Genomic DNA, 19,339 nt, shown 5'->3' on the forward strand with positions numbered 1-19,339 from the left:
GTGAAGCTGAGACCTAGACAAGCTGGTGGCGATGACTGCAGACACACTCCTGCTTTCTTGCCTCTTCCCCCCACTGGGGACCTGAATTCAGCGGCAACCCATGTGCCAGCATGAACTCACTGTAAGTCATTTCACATCTCCTCAGTGTGGCAGCTGCACTCGTAGGGTGTGTGATCCATTTGCAATGGAGAACTGCAGTTTGGAGACCCTTGATCTCGAGCACTGGGGCTCCTGCCAGGCTGCAATACTGAAGAGCTAACATAAAATTATACTGTTCTGATCACACTGAGGGTCTCTGGAGTTTGGGTGAGTTGGTGTTTTGGTTTTTATTTTTGTTTGGGTTTTGGTTTTTTTTTTACTGAGAGTGGAATTTAAATCCTATTAAAGTGAATGGAAAAAACCTCCCTCCTTTGAATCCAACTGGTCAGATAAGACAATTTTTTTGTAGGCAATTATCCTGTGTTATCAGAAATCTAAAAAAGTAAAATATGATTTATGGTACCTTAGTTTGTAACTAATAATTTTCCATTTCCATGGGGCTTTCCTAGCTGTCAGGAACGCCATATCCTAATTGGTATGGATGTTCTCAAGTATCTTAGAGTTTTACTTTGTTACTGTTTTTAAAAATCTGGTGATATACCATAGTATTCTGTTTTCTTGTAAAAATGAATTCTTCAGTACGAGCAGCAGAAAATCTTTACAATTTAGATACAGATTTTTTAATCCACTTCTCAAGGTTTACCTAATAATAAAAAGCGCTGTGTAATTTTTAATAAAATAACTTATTTTTATTAAGAGCTTAGATAGAAGCTTCTTAGAACTTAGATTTTGCCACCAACTTCAGTAGGACCAGCATGAGATATGGGTATTTGAAAGATGATGATATGAATATGCTGAAATATTGTCCACTTTGGTATCTAATTGCTTTGTGAAGATGTTATGTTAAAATCCAGATATAAGCATTCTGAAGATAGAAAGAGAGGAAGATGGAAGTGTATCCCAAAAATCTAAGGATTCTGTTTACATCTGTAAAAATGTTTGGGCATCAACAATGGTGGGTACAAGAAGTAAGGCACACAATATTTTCCACCCACAAAATGTTAGCATGCTATAGTCCATTTCAAAATGTGCTGCTGAATAAATATTTATAGATAATCCTGCATTTTTGGAGTTAGTAGTCTGATCTCTTCAATAGATATCGGGCAGTGTCATTCCGCTGCAGATGTATACCATGCAATCAGCTTTATACTCACAGTGGGATACTGCTGCTAATTGCAACAGTTGTAGCTCAGAATAAGGTAGCAGCTTCTCAGTGAGATCTAAACAAATTAAGGTTAAATTTAAATGAATCAATCAGAAAAAAAAACCCCAACTGTCTGTTGCTTTTATAGTTCATTAGCTATTAACACTAATAGCACTGTAAAGGGATTGCTAATTTTCTTGTGATATATTGTATAGGCTGTTATCCAGTAAAAGGGAATAGGTTTCAAATGTGACTTGATGGCTTACAGATCTAACTCAGGTCTTCTTTGAGCTTTCTGACGATGGATCCCTCAGGATTCGGGCTTTTTGGTGGGCACAGTCAAGACTGAGCTCTCATGGGATCCTTGTGAGGGAGTATCATGTCCGTTTGCTTTGTTTCTTTGTTTTCCCAAGCCAGGAGATTTTCCTGGTCTTTGCCATAAGGAAAGATGCAAGGGTTCAGTATCTATGAGTTGAGAAGGTATTTTGTTATTGGCCCCTTCTGTCCTGAACCTTCATCACACCACTGAAGGAACCTGTTGTCACGGAAGACAGATGGAATTCAAAACTGTGGGTCTTTTTTTAAATCCCAATCTGACCACTAATGTAATCATTTTGTATTTGTCCATATTAAAGACAAAAGTGGGTCATAACAAGATATCCTTGAATGATATACTCTTTTAATTAAGAAGAGCATGCTCCTCATGACGATGAGGTGTGTGACTAGAGCACCTGTTCTGGCTATAAAACTCTGTAATACGTAACAGATCCCTCCCCACTCTGAAGAAACAGTCTGAGTTAGGCTTTTCCACTGGAATCACACTGACCATGGCTAGGACTGTAGCTAAGCACAAAGAAACTTGGCATGTAAAACCAGACATACGAGAAAATCTTCATTGTTAAAGTCACTGACAGATCCTGTCATCTCTGTGAAATCCAATTGAACTAAATCTTTGTTTGATGATTCAGCTGTGAAGGACAGAGATTTAAGCAATTGTTTTCTGTGGCTGGTAATTGAAAGCAAACAGTGGAAATTCAGTGGGAGGGTTTTTGGAAAACCCAAGATTAGAAACTTGTTTTTCCCATAATTTCCCTTTGCATAAGTAGTTAATTCTTTCTCCCCACCCCTCTCTCTCCCTCACACACACACACAGAGGAAAAAAATACTTTACGTATAGTCATTCAACCCGGTAACTGTATACTCATTTTGTGTCTGGGGCTTTACGAATTCCTGTAGAGAGCAGGTACCTGTGTCTTACTCACCATCCCAGCCTGAATCCCTGCTTCTGTCAGGGACCCCTGCACATGAGCACTTGGCTTGCATGAAGTCCTCCTATTCAACGCAGCATCAGAATGGAAACCGCTCATAAATAACACCGTCATGGAGACATAGACTCTGCTTTAGCAAAAGGAAAAACTCTGTACAGGTCCTGCCACACAACCATGTGACGGGTTGTATCGGCTAATTCCAAAATAGTTGATTAAATAGGGCCAGGGAACCCTCCTGGGCACTGAGACTCAGTTGTCCATACTATCAAACTAGTTAGTCCAGTCATTAGCATGGTTTAGTGTGGGCCAGCTAAAACAATTCCCAGGCACAGTTAAGGGATTAGTATTGGCCAGAGACCATTCCCACTGGGCAGGCTGGATGCAGCCACTCTATTTTTGGAGAGTAAGAAAGTTGAATAATATAGATACAGGTTGTTTTTGTGCCAACTAGGTTAAATGCTTGCAAACCAGCCCAGTGCGTGTTTTATTTACTAAAACGGAGGCAGCTATTGTGTATGCTTGTGCTTATGCAATTCAGGTTGTGTTTCCATGGAAGGGCTGGCTTGTTGCACATCTACAGGAAAAAAAAAACTGTTCTGGGCATATAGAGCATGTCCAAGCCAGCAGTCTGCTCCCTCATGTTCTGAGGAGTGCTGAAGGGAGGACTGGACTGAAAACTTTGAGAAGCTTTAAGAAGCTGCCAGGGCTTCTTCAACCATATGGTCCACTCAGGCATGGGACCATGCTTTTGGTGCTGTCTGGTGTGGTGACACAGGCCTGAAGCAGCATTTAGAAGGTTGTTATATATATTTTTCTATACTCACAATGTCTCCACTTTCCAGTATTTAGTGTCACCGATTCTATAAAAAGTGATGAGCCTGACTTAACATATTGTCCTGGGTCAAACTGCTCACAGCCCGGGAAATTGACCTAGAAATATTCAAACTAAGCAAGTGTTACAAGCAAGACTTCAAAATACATCCATTTTTTTCAGGAATTCTGTCCAACAGATACAGAGAACCTTTGGAAAGCATTTCTTTTGGTGCTGTGTCTGACATTAATCTTCCCTAATAGAAGGTGTTCACAGTCTAATTGTCTACCAATGATCTACCTGTCCAGAATCCCCTTTGAGTCACTGGAGAGAAATAAGCATTTCTAGATCATGATCCATCTCCTCTAAAACTGGTTGCATGAACCGTGCTTTAGATGAGCTTTTTTTCTTTTTTTCATTGAGTATAGAAGGAGTAGTGATAATCAGCTTGGGGTACATGCCTATAGCTGTAAGCACCCAATGCTAAGTTAGCTGAATAACACCTTCCTGTGCTTTTCTGGTAGGCACATGGCCACATGCACCAGTTACCTAATTCCACCCACATACTATGCATTCTTCAGAAAACTGATGGCATTCAGAAATGCCATGACTAATTATTCTTCTTAATAACAGCAATACCCTCTGTTTTCAGGTTTGTTTTTTTTTCATTTCCTTAGCTGTGAGATGTTCTTTGCCAGTAGAAGTTTTGGCAAATGTATCAGCCTTCATGTGCTCCGTTTGCAGGCATGTCCTCCTGCATGGAAAACGACTGATGCATTTCCTTTGGTGATGTTCTTAGTATTTTCCTTCTGTGGTTTCTGCGTTGTATATCCCGTTAATCATACTCCCCAAAAGATAACAGTCTCATGGTATGGGCTAAACTTTATCTACCTTCTTTCTCAAGAGATGCAGCTTATTTGCGTTTCAACATCCATTTTAAATGTCGTCTTTTTTTCTGGATCTGTTTAGATATTTGCACATGCTTTTACCACAATGCAGTTCCTAGTTTGTATAGTAGCCAAAAGGAAGATAGTTTCACTGCTGCTACATTACTTTTTTTGGAGATGTTCTTCAGTTGTGTGCCCTCTGTGACCCGTTTCTTCTGTTTGTCTGGACGGGATGCTAATGTAAAATGCTTTGCTTTGTGTCATTTTGTACATAGCTTCCCTAATGATACACATTCCTTTCTCACATGATATAATCCACATCTACTAAAAACCTGTAGCATCTTTGCCTTTGCTACACACTTGTTTCTAAGCTGGAGTGTCTGGTGCCATACTGCTGCATTTTGTGTGTATGTAATTATTTGCTGGTACTACCTTTCTGTTTTATAATATGTATGTCACTGGTGCTAGTGAATATTTCTCTCTGCTCGTCTGAATAGCTTGTTCTGGCTTTCTAATGATTTTTTCTAATATGAAGTTGTCCTATGTCAGTGATTTCTTTTTTATTTCTTTTGAGTGTCATCCTCTTGTGATCTTTGTCATCACCATGTCACATTTATCAGCGAAATAGCTATCTTGTATTAATAGGTATAACTGGGTTACCCACTCACTAGCTGCCTCTGTGGGTTCCTAATTTCTCTCATAGAAAACACTTCTTTGTGTGAAGGGTTTTTTTCTTGACAAAACAATGACTCAAATGGCATAAATAACATATCTGATTTTTTTCCCTCTCTGCTTCAGTGAGCTTGCCACTTGAGGCCCTTGCTTTGCTGATATCTCTGTCTTTTTGCCCAATACTATTTGGAAATGAGCAGCTTCCTGGATTGCAGACCACTTAGCTGCTTCAGATCCTGCACAGATTAACATCATTAACTCTTTCCACTTAGTTCAGCTCTCTTCAGCGGCTTCTGTTTTCTAAAGTCCTTGCAGAACACATTGCTAGCATTAGTCTGCACAACAGCCATGGTCAGTTAATTTTTTTTCTGCTGGTACTATACCATCTTGGTGAGACTGCTTACGGCAATGGAGAACTGTACATGGATACACTGAATAAACAACAATTTGAACATGTATTCTTGTACCCTGGCTCATGCCTGTCATGTCACCTCAGGGCTTAAACTCTTACTGGAGCCCAAAGTCCCAGTTTACCCCTACTGCCCACGTGTTGGGCATCTTCTACACCCACCTCGGAGAGGGTCAGCTGGCTTCCCACCTGGGAAAGGTAAAACACGTGGGGGTCCTGGGTCATGCTTGAGCTCTTCCACTATAATTAATATGGATGCAAAATAGCCTGGACCACATGTGTCAGAAAACTGAGACTAGCATGTGGCACCTAGACTTCAGTGTGGTTACTGAAACCATGTCAGAAATACCCTTAAACAGAAAGTGAGCAAAGCAGTATCTTACAGCCAGAACCATACAGAATCTAAGTAATTTCCTAACAACTTCATTAACATCAATCATAATTAAACACAAAGCCCGTGTGACAGAAAAAGACAGAGGCAAAAGTATATGGATAGGATGCTTGCAGAATTATTTGGCATTGGTATGCATCTATGCATCTTTTCTCTTTGCTCCATGACTCTATTTCTAATTTAAAGTAAGTTTCAGTAATAAAAATGAGGGGATGCAGAATTTGTGTGGAACAGCAGTAAATGATTGCTAAAACATGAGAGCTAAATCATGGGTACGTTGTCAGGATACTACTCAGGCAAAAGTAGTTGTTGGAATATGGGAGGGGAAAGAGTAATTAAAAGAGTGGGGGGTTTTGTGGCATTAGTAACTTCTGGTTTAATTGTGAGTTAAGACTAACATGACCGACCTCTATTAAATAGGGAAAATTAAGGGTTTAAGTGAGATTAACTTGCCCATGAAAAATGAGTTTGGCTGTCAGACCTCTGTCCTAGGGGAAGTACATCTGTTAATTAAACCCCACATAGTTCCGCAGAACGGCAGCAGTGGAGTGTGTGCTGGGGCTGACGTGCCTTGGCAGGATCCGTGCTCCCGGAGAAGCAGCTTTGGGCTGGATAGATGAAGTGGCTTGGGAAGATGCTATGGTGCCAGGAGTTTTCTTCTTCTGTGTGAGGAAAAGACAAATATTGCTCCCAGCTGCTATTTTTCATCTCTAATGAAGTTCTGTCTAGTAATTTTGTATTTTCTAGAGCCAGAAGGGAGGCTCATGCTCTTTTCACAGGCTCTTGGATTTCCTTACCCTTTTTTTTCAGCTTCTAACAGAAAATGAAACACCATAAATGTCATGTAGTAATTGAATGACAGCGATGTGCAGGGAAGAAATGACAGAAGAGCATAAAGTCAAATGAAAAGCTTTTTTTTGATAGTTAGTTGCAATGAGTGATGTTATTAGACAGAAATGATAAAAGATAACTTGTTTAAAACAATAACTGAATTTCAATGAATAGCGCTGTCCTTACACATTTGTAGGACTGGGCTTTCTGCCATGCTGTTCTTCTAAACAGGAAAGGAAGAAAGCCAGCCTAAGAGAGACACTGATCTCAGTGACCGAGTTCAGTTCCTGATCCAAGAACCCCAGCTACTTGAAATGTTCACATCCTCAAAGAGAGGGGTTTGACTTCAAGAGTAGGTCTCAAATGGAGCTAAGATTGTCTGAAAATCTTCCTGGTGGGAACCAGGACTGGGCAAGTGGCTTACTTCCTCACAGAGGAGAGAGAAACCTTGTGGAAATTAGAGTTGCAAGATACTTCTGAAGAAGATAGGCAATCAGTCTGATCACAGATTTGTGAACTGGAGGTAGATGAACAGGTTGCATCAGATAATCCTTTAAAACTCACAGAGCAGAGGAGTCTTGCAGAGGTGGACTCAACTGGGAAGTTTGGACCTCGAGGTTGGGAAAAGACAGCAGGTGGCAGAAGGGGAGGGTGATTTGTGGATGAAAGCAACTTATACCTAGGCTTTTCCAAAGAAGTCCTCTTTCCTTTAGGTTGAGTGAGACTTTTGGACATCTAGGAGTCTGGTCATGGTAGTGACAGTAGCTCCAATCATGCTGCGTATCTGAACATCGAAGTGATGGTGCATGTGCTGCACAGCGCAGCTCTGTCATGGACACACAGTAAACGTGACGTATCTGGGAAGTGTCAGCCCTGCTTTGCACGTACTAAGCAGTTGATTTGCACCTGCACAATAAATACAGCACATCCTAAGGGCTTGTCTACTGCACATATGCACAACGTCCGTACAGAACATGCATTGCAGAGTCTACTCCTACAAGTAGGATGCTTGTACAATGCTGCACTGCATTCTCTGTTTTGTGGACAGAAACATCACAGATCTCATCATACGTGGCTGAAATGCTAGTTTGCAGCTGTAGAACCTCAACAGATGGTTCTGTACATCATTTGTGTCACTGTAGTATCTGGGAGGCTTAGTCATGAACCGGGTCATCCTCCCTCCCCCATGCAGGTACCGCACAGACACAGGACTCGGCCCTGCCTTACCCGGCTTATTGCTGAAAGAAGAGATGAGAAACAATAAATGGATATTTACTGTAATCTAATATTATCTGGTACATAATCTATTATTATCTGGTACATTGTACATGATGCTGACCACTGTCTACAGCTTGTGAAATCTCCAAGAACTGGGCAACTATTTGAACTACAGTTTTGCTTGTTTACACTTTTAGTGCCTAAATAGAACATACAAGCAAGGTTTAAAAGTTGTTCTTAAAGTAGTTAAAGCTATTGGAGAATTACCAGTCAGGAATTACTACTAATAAGCAACAGGTAATTTAGGGTAAGAATCAAAATTGATACTCAGCCCTTAAAAAATTGCCTGTTATTTTGCTATGATCTGTATGGGTGCCTTTCATTTTTAAAACAAGCAAATGCATGATGAGTTTTAAGGATGGGGCTAGAACCAAAATTTATCTTAAAATGCATGATTCATCCACGTTCAGGAGCTGACTCTTATAACGATATGATAACACAACCTTTACTTCACTGAAAGGAGATACTCTCTAAGCAGCGGAAAAAAAAATAGGCAGTTCGAATGACTACACGCTCATTGTCAAATAGAAGAGACAAAGCCACTGTAACAAATTCAGTGTATTCCTTATAAACAACTCCAGATTTTTAAGAAAAGAAATGCGCTCAGAAAAAAAGCATGGTTTTTTTCCTGATTATCTCCTCGGAATTCAGAATCTCTTTTGTTAGAGAATTGAGTTGAGGTTTAAAAAAAATAAAATTTGGTGCCATCAAGTGGACATATTCTGTATTGCTGAGAAGAGCTGGCAAAGCGGCAATGTATGGATTTCATTAGATATACCAGCACTTTAAACTGTTGCAGTGGAAATGTTTTCCCCATCGTACACATTATATCCTGGTCTAAAATTGGCAAGAAATCCCACCTGTTCACATGTTTTAGGAACTAACATCCTCCCCTCTTACACACGGCAAAAATCTCTTGCTTTTTGACAAATTACATTTATGGCTGTCATTAAAGACTATTCCTCTCTGTTTTTGTGATTTCCCTGCCGTAGACGTGGCAGTTGTGTTCCCGGCAGGAATGTTGCCTATTGCCAGAACCCCGTTCCAGAGCACAGCGGTCCCTCTGAGGGAGCTCTTCTGCAGAGCCAGCCAGCAGTCAATGCCATGTCTTGAATTTGTTCCAACGTGCAGGGATTAAAAGTCACATTCCTTTGCATTTCTAAATTTCTCATGGCAAACACTTTTTTTTAACGCAGGATCACCTGACAGGAGGGAAACTCGCTCTGGCAAGTCCCCTTGCAGCAGTCCAAGAAGCCCCTTAGCGTTTCACCGCTGTTCTGGAAGTACCCTACTTTCACACTGGAACTGGCAGAGCGTAATGTCACCTGGAGATGGGTAATGCTTGACACTGCCTAAGCTGCTTGTTCGCTGAATGTCAATCAAATCCCTCGGCTTTATGTTAGGGAGGAATTGCATGGGATAAACTTCAGCTCAACAGAAAGAATAGTCACGGGTTTCAGAGACCTGTGCCGCTTAAAAAACACATTTCCCACCCTCTGGAGGCTTCTTTTTCCATATCAAGACACCTGGATTAGCCTAAATAACTCAGGACTTTGTGTTATTTTTACTGAGTTTTTCCATGGCTATCCCAAATGTTTTAAAAACAAACATTTAGGTATTTATTGTTTTAAAAACATTTATTTATAAACTGAAGTAATTTTGTTTTGGAATGTTAATAATTGTTCAAAATAAAAGAAGTTGTTTCATTTTTGCTGAGCCAAGATTCTTCAGTTTGAACTGAATGATCAAAATCTTTGAACTTTTTTGTTAAGTGAAATATTGGAAAAACTCTTCACTTTGGTCACTTGTAAATATTTTTTTTTCCAATTTCTGAACTGTTATTACACCAAAGTATGTTGTTTCTGTTTGTCCTGGTTTCAGCAGGGATAGAGTTAATTTCCTTCCTAGTAGCTGGTACAGTGCTGTGTTTTGGATTTAGGGTGAGAACAATGTTGATAACACACCAATGTTTTAGTTGTTGCTAAGTAGTGCTTACACTAGCCAAGGACTTTTCAGCTTCCCATGCTCTACCGACTGAGAAGGCTGGAGGTGCACAAGAAGCTGGGAGGGGGCACAGCCAGGACAGCTGACCCAAACTGGCCAAAGGGATATTCCATACCATGGGATGTCATGCTCAGTATATAAAGCTGGGGGAAGAAGAAGAAAGGGGGGGACGTTTGGAGTGATGGCGTTTGTCTTCCCAAGTAACCGTTATGCGTGATGGAGCCCTGCTTTCCTGGAGATGGCTGAACACCTGCCTGCCCATGGGAAGGAGTGAATGAATTCCTTGTTTTGCTTTGCTTGCACACACGGCTTTTGCTTTACCTATGAAACTGTCTTTATCTCAACCCATGAGTTTTCTCACTTTTACCCTTCCGATTCTCTCCCCCATCCCACTGGGGGGGAGCGAGCGAGCGGCTGCGTGGTGCTTAGTTGCTGGCTGAGGTTAAACCACGACACTGTTATATTCAGGGAGATCACTCTTGCCATCAGTTATCACATACAAAGTATAATGTATTTGTAATGGTTGGACTCGATGACCTTAAGGGTCTAATCTAAATGATTCTATGATTCTATGATCTATGATCAACTGCCGCATTTTCTTCTAGGAAAGCAAAATTGGTAGATTGTATTATTTTAATTAAATTCAGAAGATGGTCTCTCTGTATACACACATACGCATGCACACATGCACACACACTATATATACACACACATGTATGTATTTATAAAAAAATTCTCTCCGTGGTTTGGCATCTCTGGCAAAGTATTCTCCTGAAGCATTATAATATTCAGTCAGATTTAGACCAAAATACTGTATTATACTCTGCTCTGGAAAATAGCTGGGAAGGTATGACAAATTCTAGCGTGTCATTGCCATGTTGTCATCCCCTCAGGCACGCAGTGAAAGGGTCCGACTTGTGAATAAAGTATTACTGATGCATTTGTCACCGTAAGGTTTGACTCCTGCTTTTTTTTCTCGGCGATTGTTAAGGATGCTGTAAATGTATAAAGCACTCTGCATGAGGCCTGGAAACCAGAGCATCGTTTTAGATCACCGAATGCCAGATACGCTCCTGGCGTGCTCCTGTGTCACCTACCACCTCCTGCTCTGGCTCCTGGCACAGGGCTCTGGGAAGAGGGGTGCTCTGGAGCCCTGTCCCAGTACCGTACCAGAAAAAGAAACTCCTTAGACAAAAGTTATGCTCAGAGGGGCTGTTTATACACATTTGAAGGGTTTTAGAAGCCCACTACATTACAAGGTGGTTAAAAGGGTATAAATATAACTAAGAATCAGGCCCCTTGGATCTCAAGGGAATAGTATGACTGTACTTGAAATACTAATTTATTTAAGCATTTTTGAGTGTCGTATCTGGAGGAGAGACTAACTATAATACATACGTGGGTATTTTAGGAAAAAGAGCAGATAGGACATGGCCAAATGCTTCAAGGATCTCATATGAAGTATGTTTAACTATGTATTTATTATATATCTTTGCTTTCAGTGTCATACCTCTTGAAGTCTCCAGGGATGTTGCTGTGAGGAAAGCATGTAGTTGTTTTTTATGCACATGGAAACTAATATGCAAACCATAAGACCTCACAGCAGAAGAACAGCGTACTCTTGTTAAAAGGAACGGGGAGTTCGTTATTTAATTCTTTGGAAATGTGGTTTGGTTTCTAATATTTGAGAGAGAGAAAATGGTTCTATAATCACTTTGAGTAACACGAGAATTTTGCTTAGTTTGATATTGGCCACTAACAAATGGAGTTGCATCCTGTGCCTTGATTTTGATTGTTTATTAGAATCTCTTTTAATAGCAGAAACATCTGCTTTTAAGTCAGTTAATGCATGCTGCTGTTCTCCATCTTGATCTCCCTAATAGGTGGTCCCTTTCTTGTATTCTGATGAATAGTGTCAGAGCCATTAGTAATTTGAATTCTACATCAATGTTAAAGCAATAGCCTGATCACTAAAAATTGCTGAGGTGGCTCAAAGACTTTATAATTGCGTAAACAATATTTAATTTGTGAACCCAAAGGCAGCCTTATTTGAGTCATTCTAATGTCCTTCTTTTCAATGATAAAATGATAAACATTTTAATTTTCTGATTAAAGAGATACTCTGAACCAGCCTATTTAAATCATTGTTATTATCTCAAGTTTAGGGCTGGTATTTCTGGTTTTTTTGTGTTCTTTCTGTTCAAGAATCGAAATCAAGGTAATGGTTTAGTAGTAGACTTTTGTTGCTATGGAACTATTCATTATCTTATGATATGGGATGCACATAGAGCAGAGACACAAAGATTTTATTTCATAAACACAATACGAAGCTTTTTATCCTTTCACTCTTGCTGAACAATTTCTGTAGCACACTAGTTTTCAGTACATTTTTTATTCTCCAAATGTGTGTGCTGGATGTATTTTAAATGCTTTCCTGAAGAAGATGAAGACATAGAGTACGAGTAGCATACATGCATGTGTTTGTAGGTGTGTGTGTATGGGCATATAAATGTGTTCACATATACTTATGTGGTGGGTCTATAATTTTTTGTGTAGTGTTTTTAAACATACCAGATTTAAAATCTAAAATTGGAAATCACATAGAAAGGTAATATGCCTTGGTTAATGGTATGATGTTTTATGAGTTATTTATGGGGTACAAAAGTATTTTTTAAAGGGTAGCACAAAAGAAGCATTTTATGTGTCAGGCACCTGGTCAGATTCCAGGGCAGGTGGAATTTGCTGCAAGGGAAAAGGAACCAGGTCATAAAATTTACATAGCAAAACAGGGGGATTAAAAAGATGGGAAAATCTTCATGGCATTAGACTTTTTAGTCGAGGTCCTGTTCGTGGCCCTCATATTCTCTCTGTGGAGAGCTGTTTTTCATCTGCACTGCACTATTCCAGTTGGTGGAGTGAAAGGAATCTCCATAGCTACATGGATGGGAAGGCAGAGCAGGCTTCATCTCACTTGCAAGACTATTCAGGCTCTTACCCTAATGTACCACAGTTTACAGTTAATGATCATGTAAGAACAGTTCATATTTTGGAGAAGAACAAGGGAAAAAAAAGATTTCAGTCCAGGCTTCATCAGCTAACAAATTTTGGGGTGGAAAGTTCACATTGTGAAGAAAGAAGATGAGATTAGTATGATTTATTTATTAATTTATGTTGGTATCTACCTCAGCTTGAAAATACCGCTCTGATAAATAAAAGTAGACTGTAGGCAGAGCAAGGAGGAAATAAAACAATGCCAGGGATAAGATCTCGCCAGGGAAAAATACTAAGAGCCTTTAGGGAATAACGTAAGAGCTATTAATCGAAAGCCAAGCCTGCTTCCTGAGCTGTGAGCTTGAGAGAGAGTGTGTGTGCATGTGTGTGAGTGTGTACCTGTGTGCGATCTCAAATGAAACTTGCACTTCAGCTGTTGTAGGCTGGGGACACCAGGCTTGAAACAAAAGTTTCAGTGAAAAGGAAGTACTGCCCAAACCAGCAAAGACAGCTGGGGATCTCTCTGGACAGAGAAAGAGGACACACAGAAAAGACAAATTATGAGATGCAGTCTGTGTAGACATGCGAAGAAACAGAGGCTAGACTCAAAAAATCTAAATGAGGTTCAGGTAATCATTCTGCTGTATTGAGATGAGCAAGCAGGGAATCACACCAGAACAGGACAAAGACCAAAGCTTGTTGGCAGGAAGTAGTAGGCAGGGGACACACTAGCCAGTGGTATCAGAGGAGGAAGATATTGAAAGCAACGGCAGTAGTAAGCTGGTGGAACATATTAGCTGGCCCTATCTCTGAGAGTTTGCCCTAAACTAAATCCCAACCTGGCAAACCCCCCCTCCTGCTTGAGTCAGAAAATCTGCTGTTCCAAGTGGCTGAAACTGAAAGAGAAGCAGCTTGATGATTGGAACAAACCAACAAAATGAAAATTAAGACCAAGGGGTAAAAGGTAGGTGAAAATGCAGTATGGTCCTAACTACGTGATGGGGGAAGGATGGAGAAAGAGTACTCTAGTTAATCTGGTGACACAAATACCAGGCAAACGCTTTGGATGGCCTTCATGCTGCTAATCTGAAAATGTGATTCTTGAACAAGCCAAGGCTGAGAAATACTCCGCTTCTTGAAGATCACCTTCCTCCAGTATGTACATATGACTCAAATCTCCATCCACTAGCTTTGTTTAAAAGCAGAAGCACTGAGTCTAGAGAAGGTAATTTTGGTCATGCTGGACGTAGGCAGTTTCATTGTCTACCTGTCTGGGTAAGGCTTTAGTTTTATAGATATAACAACAGAAACAGGGCAAGCGAATTGGCTGATTCCCAGCACTCAACAAAGGGGAGCCAGCTGCAATACATCTTATTATGCAGGGCAATGACACACCAGGTGTCTTTGACACTTTTTGTGACGGCGATGGTGCTGAGGAAAGGTGGGGCTGCAATGTTTTGCCTATCTGTAGAAAGTGCAGGGCTACCAGACTCGCCACTGGTAGAACCGATGAGACACTGGCAGACTTGCAACTGGGCAAAACGCATCCATCTTTCTACATCTCATCTTACAAAGGTGCAAAGATGGACTTGCAGGCAGGCTTCAAGCAGTATTCTGCTCTTCTGAAGGACTTTCCGAATTCCTCATTTCATCCTGTGGATTCAAAGAAGTTCTAGCTAGCTCCTCTGACTCTGTCTCAGAAGGGATGTAGAAATTACCATGGCATACGTGAAGGTATTTTCATCCAGTCATAGAAGCAGCATGTAGCTCATGCTGAAAAGTGCTCAAAATCTTTAAAGATGGTAGAGAAGAGTGAAGTAGTCATGACGACGCTAGAGTGGAGTTTTGTCCTCCATAATTCTATCACGAAGGTGATTCCAGTATTGCAACTATGCTCTGCCCACAACAGAGGGGTTAAAACTCTCTGCACTTCCTTTACTCATTTGGTTCTTTTCATAAACAGGAGGGAGAGGTAGGAATGAGGACGGTAGTTTATTACTTTTAGGACTATCAGATCTTCTTCCTTATAGTAGTTTGATTGTACTGGACTATACAGAGTTACCAGAGCTGTTAGGGATCTCAGAGGAAAGAGAGACAGCAAAGGTCTCACTTCTCAAAGAAGCACTAATAATAGAACTATTAATTGTGAATGGCAAATAACATACACCCTGCATAGCAAGTCTGCTTTCTCATTCCTCCTTCACAATGCCAGGGCTGAGGATCAAAAGGTGTCATGGTTTAACCTCAGTCAGCAACTGAGCACCACACAGCCGCTCGCTCACTCCCCCCGCCCCCGGTGGGATGGGGAAGAGAATCGGAAGAGAAAAAGTGAGAAAACTCGTGGGTTGAGATAAAAACAGTTTAATAATTGAAATAAAATAAAATACTACTACTACTACTACTAGTAATAAGAATAATACACAAAGCACGTGATGCACAATGCAATTGCTCACCCCCCACCAACCGATGCCCAGCCAGTTCCCGAGCAGCGGCCCCCCCGGCCAGCTTTCCCCAGTTTATGTACTGAGCATGACGTCACATGGTATGGAATGTCCCTTTGGCCAGTTTGGCTGTGCCCCCTCCCAGCTTCTTGTGCACCTCCAGCCTTCTCAGTCGGTAGAGCATGGGAAACTGAAAAGTCCTTGGCTGGTGTAAGCACTACTTAGCAACAACTAAAACATCAGTGTGTTATCAACATTGTTCTCATCCTAAATCCAAAACACAGCACTGTACCAGCTACTAGGAAGGAAATTAACTCCATCCCAGCCGAAACCAGGACAAAAGGACGTAACTCGATATTTACCCCTTCAGCAGTGTCAGGTTTCAGATGCTGGAAGTGACATTTTGACCAGAAGAGAATCATCATCAGAGGTTTGATCTCCCTGCTAGAGATAAAAGCAGATGCCTGCACAGAGGTTAGTAAAACTTGGGAAAAAAAGTTTAATTAGATGTGGATATTTGTAACCCATCTGTGCTTGCTATGCACCTTTGCATGAATAAACCGCATGTTACATTTAGAGAATCAATTTTGACTTTAAACAACCATAGACAGCCATAAAGAAATTTTCTTGTATAGGCCAAAATGCAGTTGGGCTTCTCGTGTTACAGGGAAGCTGTAATTCCAAAACTGAGGAGAAGTCCCCAGGTGGCCTCTTCCCTTGAAGAGATGAAGGTAATCTCAATTACATGTAATGGGTAATCTCAGTAGGTTCAATTTTAACTGCTTTTGGTCTCAAAGAAGAATTTTGATCAGAATATGGGAAAATCTGGTAGCAACTGGATCCTCATCTCCTTTTTCCAATAAAATTATAGACTAGCTAAAATAAACCCAGTCATTTATATATGATACAACCTTACATTCTGGTGGGCTGTCATGATAAACCATAACCGGTGAGATCCATTTATTATACAGGGACATATTGTATAAAGCAATTTGCACATTTTATTTATATAGCCCTGAGGTCAATACTAGCTTTGCTACACACAGGCTGACAATTGAAATGGTTTTATTTACATGTATAATCAAACAGGCAAACTTTTTCCGCACTTTATATTTTTCTTGCTAGATATTTTTCTTACTAGAAAAGGAAACAATGGAAGCGTGATAATTCATGATATGCCTCTTTTCATCCATTTGCATCCTTGTTTGTTCTTTTTTAGTGCACCATAGAAATTAGGAATGCAAAAGAATTATTAGATCATGTCCTGATTTTTACCTATAGCTTCTGGTGGTGTAAGAATTTCCCTTCTAATTTAACCATAGTCCAGTTCACAGCTGAACCGCTGAACAAAACTGAGAACTAGATTTAAAGAGTAATTTCTGCGTTTCAGAATGCATACATATTGGGTCAAAGTAGAAGTGCCTTCAAAGAAATGTTTTGACTAATCTTTTTCAAAGATGTTCCAGAATTGCCTTATTATGACACTCAGAAATCACATGCCATTTGAAAGCAGATTGGCCCTTGGGCGTACTGTCACCCTGATTACATGCAGGAGCACATTGGGGACCTAGTTTGGGACAGCTGGTTGTTATTCTTGGGTAAAATTTTGATTACATCCTGTGCTTCGGGACCTGCTCCAATATGTACTTCTCAACGGAAGCCAAACCCCAACATATTGAGGCAATGGACTAATATGCATTTTTTTTTAACCAGCAATTGTGGCTTAAGCAGACATCTTCTTGCCCTCCTCCCATCCCTGTCCCACTTTGTTCCCGTGCCTGCACACACCTTCAGCTGTTTGAGTCTGCTGAGTTGTACTGGAGAATGAAAAGTATCCTCATTAAAAAGATAGCTATTTCTTTTTTTAGCCAGCTCAGTTCTGTTTTACTACATGGCTACAGAGATAGTTGTGCCGGTCTAGAACGTGTCACTATACACGTTACATACTTGTTACTATTTTCACGGTTTTGTTGAAAGCAGTTTTAAATCTCTGATTTTAAAGGCCTATAAAGAATCAAGAACTCTTGCAAAACACATTTGTCAAGAAGTCCTGAACTTCTGAACTTCTGTTCTGACACTGATCTGAATGTGAATCGTGGGCTGAACCATAATTTTTGTGTTGGTTTTCCCAGCTTTAAAATGTGAATAATACACATTCTCCTACTGCCAAATTGATAAAGACATTACTGGTACAAAAATGGAAAGCGCTAAATAAATGCAAAAAGCTGTTGGGTTTTGTTCTGATTTTTTCAGAAGGTCAGCACCTTCTGACGGAGACAAACCACTGTTGGAGGAGCTAAGGCAGGGACAACCATTATTTGCTGAAGGAGCCTCAGAAGCAAGGTTGCACTTTTAATGCAGCTATGGCATAATTGCTTTAATGGACTCTTTAAGCACTAAACCCTGATTCTCTCAAAAGAAGGCCCTGGTTTTGATTTTATTCACACTATGGATCCATACTTAGTGGTAGATTGTTATTGATTTGAAAGCCCTACTAGCGTGAGCATCGGTAAGTCTAATTGATAGACTCAATGAAGGTTCTTATGGAAGTATATTTCAGACAGATTATTTTAGCTGAGCTGTTGCGGTTTCTTGCAATGACCCTAGTACTTGTCTTCTAATGACTCAATTCACTAATTTGATATCACAGGCTGTAATTTTCTGCATTTAGGTTTATTTGCACAGCAATTTTAAAATACTTCTCCGGGGTCTTAGGAATTATGAGAATGACTTAAAAGGGCATCTCAATTTGATGCAGCAGTCTAAATATGCACTGCAAATGCAAAAGTACCAAGTTTTACGGTGAACATGGACATATATGATGCTACTGTGAATTCTAGCATGTACAAACGTGAACAGATATACCCTACATGTTAGGTGTTACTAAAAGTAGAAGGCCTTTCTTTGGGGGTGCTGTAAACCCTGAGAGAGGGCAATTTCCCCTACTGGGCAATAGGAATGTGAATATATTCTCTACATGATTGTAGAGAACACAACACTCTGTGCTGTTCAGTGATGTCTAGTACTCTGCTGTGAGGTCAGTATTCACAGTGGCAGTCAACAGCCACTGCAGGTAGTGGCTTTTGAATAAAAGGTCATGTTTTTCAATAGCCTCATTCTGACTGAAAGCCTGAAAGCTTCTTGGAACTTCTTGATCTCTGCAGTATAAAGGCAGAATTAAACAAGAAACAGAGTTTGACAGGTAGATACACAGCCTGCAAAAGTCTCTTCAGGATGCCAATTCCCCTGTTCATTGGGGACTTAGGGAGAAATCCTAGCCCAGCAGAAGTTGGTGTGAGTTTTTCATTGACTTCAACGGATTCAAGATTTATCCTTGATATTCTAAGAATAAAATCTATGAAGTCCACCTCTCTCTAGGTGCTCTGGGAGTTTATTGTTACCGTAATGGAAGTCAGCACTCCCCCCACAGTGCTGAGTAAAAAGCGTTCCAGCTGGGTAAGAATTAGACCTTATAATTAGGGATTGTCAGACAGATGGAATCACAGTCCACGCAAACCAGGAGGTATTTATTACAGAAAACAGCTCCAATTCCATATTAGCATGTTTCGCAAAACCTGAATTCCAGATTTGTTTTATTCTTTTTAAGCAATTCTGCCTTCCTTATCTGGAACACAGTACAGTGCAGGTGGGATTCATCTTACCTGGCTTTACACTGTCACAGCATGAGTCTGCGCTGGTTACTTAGGCTGCCTTTTGCTCTATGGAGCACAATAGGCACTTCTGGAGTGCAGTTCACCTGGTCTGTTTTAGATGCAGGAAGAGACTTAAATGGTGCTGATAAAATTCTCAATCTCCCCTCAGAGAGATGGTAAAACTGTAGCAGAAATCAACTCTCCGATAGGCATTTTGGCAGACTATCTCATTCATGTCCTTACTTGTTCTGCTCCTCTTGCTTGCGCTTAAAGTTCTGCTGCTGATACAGCCACAGTCACCAAGTATATCTCTGTGAATAGAGATGGATGCATCATTGGTTTGCTGACTGTTTTGGCCCAGCCTGGAACTTCATTTCCTGAGAACATTCTAAAAGGATCAGTAAACTAAAATGTACAAACCCCAATAATTTCAAATTACACGAAGAATACTTTGACCCCA

This window comes from Aptenodytes patagonicus, chromosome 1, assembly GCF_965638725.1.
Source record: "Aptenodytes patagonicus chromosome 1, bAptPat1.pri.cur, whole genome shotgun sequence".
NCBI classification, from domain to species: domain Eukaryota; kingdom Metazoa; phylum Chordata; class Aves; order Sphenisciformes; family Spheniscidae; genus Aptenodytes; species Aptenodytes patagonicus.